Below are 7,803 nucleotides of genomic sequence, written 5' to 3'. Positions count from 1 at the left end.
TGTACATTGTAGAAGCGCTGAAACACACATTACTAAATATAAACAGTATAAAAGGTTATTAACAACCAAACAAATTATATAGAATAGAAATACTTTACTAATCCAAAGCCACACTACAGTGTAACAGCAGCATTACACACTGACACATCAAAGCAGTGATAGAAAAGATACCTAAAAAATAAAATATATAATGAAGGGGACTAATAGTGCAAATGTAAACATAATAATCTAAGTTGCAGATCTAAATGTCATTTTAAATCTAAATGTCATTTTTAGCCCAACCAATCAGCTACGTGGACATCCGTTGTGAAGGTTAATCCATTTCTGATAGTTAATGGCAATTATTATTATTTATCTTTTTAATTATAAATGTAAACCTTTTCAATGATATCCCATTGCTAGGCAACAGCCTTGGTCCTTGTTGACTTCCTGTCAGCTGATGTCAGTGTACAGTGTTTATAGAAAGTCATGATACCCTTTTGTTTTTCATGCAAAAAAAAACTGAAATTACTGTTTTTAGCCTCTCAAATAAGTTTATCAAATTAAAGTGAATATCTTGAACAGACACTGTTAAAAACGCTATAAAACAAATAAAAATGACAGATTTAGGCTCCACCAAGAAAAACTACAATTGTCCTATTTAACTCATTGCAGATTATACAGTGACATGCATATGGCAGGGATACTAGAATTTTTCCATTTCATAATTTAATAACAATGTCGGGAAAAACTTATAGTAGTAGTACAGTATGATGAATTAAGTTGAAACAAACATGTAGTTGACAATAATAATGCAGATAGTGTGATGAAAAATGAAATGCATAGATAAGTGGACTAACAGTGCAAAGGTAAACATAATAATCTAAAGTGCAGAAGACAGATGTGAAAACACAAGATACTTCCAATCCTGATCTCCGTACAAGGATGACCGCTAATATAGTCAATGACTACATAAGTGTAAGTCAATGAATGGTTTGTTGATGTTGATCCCCCGCAACCCCAACCCCAACATAAGCGGTTGAAGATGAATGATGTTGGAAAGTGTACCTGGATGACATGTTGTATGTTAGGACTGACTCAATAAGTGAATAACTGTTAAAACGTCTTTGCTCACAGGGTTTCGAACCAGGAACCTTCTTGCTTTGAGGCAACAGTGTAACCACTTAATAGGCAGGATGAATGGACGTAGAGAGGTGTGGACAGTGCGAGGTTTGAGTGTAAGTCAATGACAGGTTAATTGATGTTGAACATGTAGAGGGGGTGCACCGTTCCTGGAGGTACTGCAATACCAGGTCGATGCGTGGAGTGGACGGAGCAAGCCCCTATTCCATCTCCCTGTTCCAAAAATCAATTTAATATATGGTCCCCGGGTAGGGGACGTATCAGATATTAAACTGATAAGAACAGATACTACACTTGATCTTAGCCAAAAGGCCGAGAAGCGATACCGGGGATGGCTCTGAGGTGAGGACCACATTCCCCTCACAGTCAGTCTCACTTACGGTTCAAATCCAAACCACAGATTTACGGATCACCATATTAAACGGGAACAATGTACCGTTGTGATAATGTGCCATTTGTGCTGTTTTGTTGCGATATTCACGGTAAATTTGTATTTGCAAATGCGCGTGCCTGTGTGTTTTCCTGGACACGTGGTGCTTTTAGTCCAATAGGAAGTAGAGAAGCAGAAACAGCGAGAAAAACCTATATTTTTATAACAAGACACGTTAAATTATATATTATTGTTACACAAGTGTATTTATATTGTTTTAATTCAACGTAACGGCGTGAAATGAATGTGTGCAGTGGTAGAAAATAGTGTTTTTAAGCTTAAAAACCTCATTTTACAACATGAACTCTTCCAGCAGTCTCTAGTGGAGAGGAGAGCCAACTGCACACTTTACCGTATAAAAGGGGTAAAAACAACCATTCACGGGGCTCAGTGGGTCTAAAGTTGTTTCAAATGCAAGCACATCTTTCTCAAACGAGTTATTGCAAATTTACGTGTATTTTAAATTGAAATTAACGGCAAAATGTGATGAAAAAACGTTATAATTTACCTTTTTAGTCGCCATGTTCCGCTACTCATCCAGAACGGTGGAAATAAACACTATTTGAAGCTGCTGTCATGATGTTAATGGATGTAAAAACATGTCAAATATTTATAAAAGTCTAAATAAAACGTCACAGTCACGACAGGAGTTCTTAAGTTACTAAAAAGCAGCGTTAACGTCGAGTAAACTTCGTAATTTGTCCGTTTACCAACTGCGACATGATTAACAAACGGTTACAAAATGGCGACCAACGTTCGCTGTGCACTCGCACCACTGCACCCAACTAACGTTAAACCAACTCAGATATGATGCGATAAACTTGATATTCTTGCGCCACAGTTGTTACAAAACGCGTCAATTTAAAAGTGCCGGCATTTTCTGTTATATAAGCTGAATAATTTCGTAATAAACACAAACCAGAGTCGCGACGTAAGCGCTAATTTAGCTAACTCTAACCTACCGTGAAAGAGCTAACAACAGTTATTAATGAGTAATTAATCATTAATAACTTTCTGAACAGTTAACGCAACATTCACGCATCGTTTTCTATAATAAATGTCGGTTATTAGTGGAAATTAACTCACTTAAAGTGTCTTTGAAGAAGGCGAAGTATCCCTGAAACAAACAGCAGCGGCACCGGGAGCTTGACCCGTGACTTGACCGTGCGCAAATTTATAGAGGCTGCTGGTCTTGAGCTTGGGTCCGTGTGCAAAACTAAATAAGATTTTAGGCTCTGACCGTTGGGCCCTAAGCTTGGGCCGTGTGCAAAAGTATAAATATATATACATATAAATATTTAAATATATAAAGACTGAAGACTTTTCTGCTGCATTTCCGTGAACAATACAGTTTATTAACTGATTATAAAGCACTGTACCTTATATCCCTTTGATATTTCTGTTTTTATTTTATTTTATTGTTATTTTTTGCTTGTTTTTAATTTTGTTATTTTATCCGAGTGTAATTTTAAATCTAAATGTCATTTTTAGCTCAACCATTCAGCTACGTGGACATCTGTTGTGAAGGTAGCTACATTTCTGATAGTTAAGGGCTATTACTATTACTATTATTATTATTTTAATTATAAAACGATATACCCTTTCAACGATATCCCATTGCTAGGCAACAGCCTTGGTCCTTGTTAACTTCCTGTCAGCTGATGTCATTCACATACAGTGCTTATAGAAAGTCACGATACCCTTTTGTTTTTCATGCAAAAAAAAGCGGAAATTACTGTTTTTAGCCCCTAAAATATATTTTATATCAAATTAAAGTGAATATCTCAAACAGACACTGTTAAAAACGCTATAAAAAAAAACATAAAAATGACAGATTTAGGCTCTACCAAGAAAAAATACAATTGTCCTATTTAACTCATTGCACATTATACAGTGACATGCAAATGACAGAGATACTAGAATTTTTCCATTTCATCATTTAATAACATTAGTAGTACAGTATGATGAATTAAGTTGAAACAAACATGTAGTTGACAATAACAATGCAGACAGTGTGATTAAAAAATGAAATGCATAGATAAGTGGACTAACATAATAATCTAAGGTGCAGTAGACAGATGAGAAAACACAAGATACTTCCAGTCGGCTACATATGTACAAGTCAATGACAGATTTGTTGATGTTGAACATGCAGAGGGGGTGCACCGTTCCTGGAGGTACTGCAATACCAGGTCGATGCGTGGAGTGGACGGAGCAAGCCCCTATTCCATCTCCCTGTTCCAAAAATCAATTTAATATATGGTCCCCGGGTAGGGAACGTATCAGATATTAAACTGATAAGAACAGATACTACACTTGATCTTAGCCAAAAGGCCGAGAAGCGATACTGGGGATGGCTCTGAGGAGAAGTCCCTATTCTCCGCACCGTCATCTTCACTCACGGTTACTTTTTTAACCACATTTGTTCTTTTTAACACAAAACAACAAAACTGAGGCTTCATCAGTTCATGGACGCATCTGACTGGTTAGATGCGTCCAGTTGCTCTTGACTGAAATTGATTTGGGGATAAATTGGTCAGAGTAGGATTAAACTAATGACGTAACAGATGTATTTCAGATGCTGCGTTGCATTCTGGGAAGAAGACATAATCATTTTCATTGAATTTTCTTTGTACATGTTATCAGGGGAGAGCGCGAACGCAGTCCCCCACTACCATAAATTATGCAATCGAGATTCCCACATTTGGGGAATTCGCAGAGGTCAGCTCAACCGGAGTGCAATGGTTAAGCCTCGCCCTGGGTGAACCACCTTCTTGATCATGGTATCTCCCTTGCCAGGTAAGTATGAGTTGTACAGATCAGAGACAGAGGAGTCATTCACACACACACCATGCTGACTGATGGCTCTCACTATATTAAAATTACCAAAACACAACACTATATACACAGGGACGATTATCTACAGGGATTAAATATAGAAGAGACACTCTTGTACTGAGGATGACAAAGATTATTCACATTTTACTTGACAGATAACTGTTCCTCTTCCCATCATGCAATGCTGCATTTCCATGTTAAAAGTCGACCTACAGTCTCACTGTTTATCTATTTGACTCCAACAAATGAGTTAACAGCCAAACAAAGTTCAAATAAGACAAAGCTGGATCATAATGGATCCAAAAAGAGTTTGAGCCGCTTTGGAAATTCAGAATAAAGAATAAAAATACACTTTCTTCCCGCGTGAATGACCACTTCCGGTCTCTTTTTACTGGTGGAGGGAAACAGACATACTGCCACCTATTGGGCTAGAGTGTGAACAACACTTTATTTAACATGTTGAAATGTTTCTTTGGACGAAACTAAACAGCAGGAAAAAATAATTCAGATTAAAGAAAATGAACACGTGCATTTTCCTCTCTGTTCACTTAAAGCTGAGTCTTTAATCTCCATCTCATCAATTTCACACTTAACCATCTGCTTGTTGTGCACGTCATGCACGCACGTGAACAACATAATGGCATTTCTGTGGTTCTTAATTTATATTGTAGTCATACTGTTTATCATAGCATAGAAATATAATCTGAGTAAATGCTTCCATTGATGTGATTCATTGCCAAGATGAAGCTGCCACATGGAGATCCAGATTAACTACACAGCAGTCAAAGTGACCTACACTGTAATACAGTTACTGCTCTAAACTCATGTTAATGCAGTACTAAAAGAAAAAAGCATAAAGCAGACTGGGAAACAACACCAGCAGAAACTAAGCAGATCATTCTCACTTTAGGGGAGAGGGTGAATTAACTGACAGTTTAAAACTAAAAACACTTAAAAAACAAACAAACTAAATAAATAAAAATGTCAGTTTTAGGATCTACCAAGAAAAAAAATATGTAGGCTACAATTTTCCCATTTTTCTCACTGCACAAATAAACAACAACAAAAAACAACCAGGGCTAAAGGGTGGTGTAGTGGTTAGCACTGTCGCCTCAGAGTGAGAAGGTTCCAAGTTCGAATCCTTGGGGCCCTTCTGTGTGGAGTTTGCATGTTCTCTGCGTGGGTTTTCTACAGGTTCTCCGGTTTCCACCCACAGTCCAAAGATGTGCACATGTTAGGTTAATTGATGACTCTAAATCACCAGGTGTGAAAGGTTGTCTGTCTCTATGTGCCCTGCGGTAGACTGGCGTCCTGATGCCCGATGTCAGCTGGGGTTGGCTCCAGCACCCCCCTGACCCTGGGCTAAGCGGTTGAAGATGAATGAAAAAACATCAAAATATAGGAAGTTTGAAACAAATGTTTTTTAATAAAGTGTTTCGTGTGGCCATGAAAGATCTCCTCCATGTGCCTTAACCTGTTTTCCCTTTTCTCAGCAGGCTGGCGATCAGGCCGACACACCTGCAGCCGATCAGCTCCCTGATGCCAACCTGCTATATAAAGCCAGGTTGGCACCAGGTTGGTATAAAGACCGTACCCTCGGAAGACACAGACCCACCAGCACCTTTGGGCCCACATCATGATTTGTTAAATTCTTCATTTTTTGCCGGGGCAGTAGCTCAGTCCATAGGTGACTCGGCTGCAAACCGTAGGGTCACCGGTTCAAGTCCCTGTGTGGACCATGCATGGAGCGTCGACTAGTGGCTGGAGAGGGGCCAGTTCATCTCCTGGACACTGCCGAGGTGCTGTTGAGCAAGGCACCGAACCCCCAACTGCTTGGGGCACCGTTCACTGGCAGCCCCCTCACTCTGACATCTCTCCACTAGTTGCATGTATATAAGTCCTGTCTGTGCATGTGTGTGTGTGTTTCGGGCCTGTGTGTGTGTAACATGATTAATAAGAGTGAAAAAATTCAATTTCCCCGGTGCGGGATAAATAAAGTAATTATTCTTCTTTTAGTAGTTGTTTTCTTCGTTTGGTTTTTAGTTTATAATCTGGTTTTGTGAGGTAGGGAGGGGGGCCAGCTCCGACGTCCCTATAAGGGACCCGGCATCTCCAGGTCCCATTTTGGGTTTTCTGATTTCTTTTTTTGTAAGATCTTTATTTGTATTTTGCGAGTTGTCCTTCAGGAATGTTTGTTTCCTGTTGGGAGAAGTTGTTTAATAAAAAACGTTCAAAGTTCTGTCTTCTTTCGTGTCCTTCTTTTATGTTTCGCTCTCCAGTTTGAGCCACGAGTCAATTTATTTAAATGTTTGGAGGCCGTAACATAAAGTCAGAGTAGAGTTTGTCTAAAAAAGTTTAATAAATGTAGTTTAGTATGCCGACAAAAGAGTCAGAATAGGATGTAGATTTTTGTTTTTGTGTTTTAAAAGAAGTCAGAGTCGAAAAACATGAACAAAATCATCGTAGACTGTCGAAAAAAGGCAAAAAAGTAGAATAGTAGAATAGTAGTATTATATATAATAATAGTATACCGACAAAATTAGTAAAAAATAAATAAATGATGGTATGTTAAGAAAAAATTCAAAATAAAGTATGTCGATAGAAATGAAAAAGTAGTATAGTTTGATGAAATAAGTAAAAAAAAAAGTTAAAGTATAGTAGTAAAACCTGTAGTTTAGTATGCAGACAAAAGAAGTTTTAAATAAATTATGGTTTAGTATGTTGACAAAAAAGTCAGTTTTTAAAGTCACAGTTTGTCAAAAAAAGGTTAAAAAAAAAAGTAGTTTAAATACGGCCGACAAAAGTTTTTATAAAGTTAAAGTATAGAATAAAAAAGTGACATTAAAGCACGTCAAAAATGTTCTGTTTTGAATAAAGTAGAGTTTGTGTAAAAAAGGCAAAACAAATGCTGTGGTAATGTGTCGAAGAAGTAATAAAACCCTAACCCCAACCCTAACCCTAACCCTAACCCTAACCCTAACCCCAACCCTAACCCTAACCCTAACCCTAACCCTAACCCTAACCCCAACCCTAACCCTAACCCTAACCCTAACCCCAACCCTAACCCTAACCCTAACCCTAACCCCAACCCTAACCCTAACCCTAACCCTAACCCTAACCCCAACCCTAACCCTAACCCTAACCCTAACCCCAACCCTAACCCTAACCCTAACCCTAACCCTAACCCTAGCCCCAACCCTAACCCCAACCCTAACCCTAACCCTAACCCCAACCCTAACCCTAACCCTAACCCCAACCCTAACCCTAACCCTAACCCTAACCCTAGCCCCAACCCTAACCCCAACCCTAACCCTAACCCCAACCCTAACCCTAACCCTAACCCCAACCCTAACCCTAACCCTAACCCTAACCCTAACCCCAACCCTAACCCTAACCCCAACCCCAACCCCAAC

The sequence above is a fragment of the Echiichthys vipera genome (assembly GCF_963691815.1).
Source record: "Echiichthys vipera genome assembly, chromosome: 5".
Lineage (NCBI taxonomy): Eukaryota > Metazoa > Chordata > Actinopteri > Perciformes > Trachinidae > Echiichthys > Echiichthys vipera.
This window is presented reverse-complemented; position numbering follows the sequence as displayed.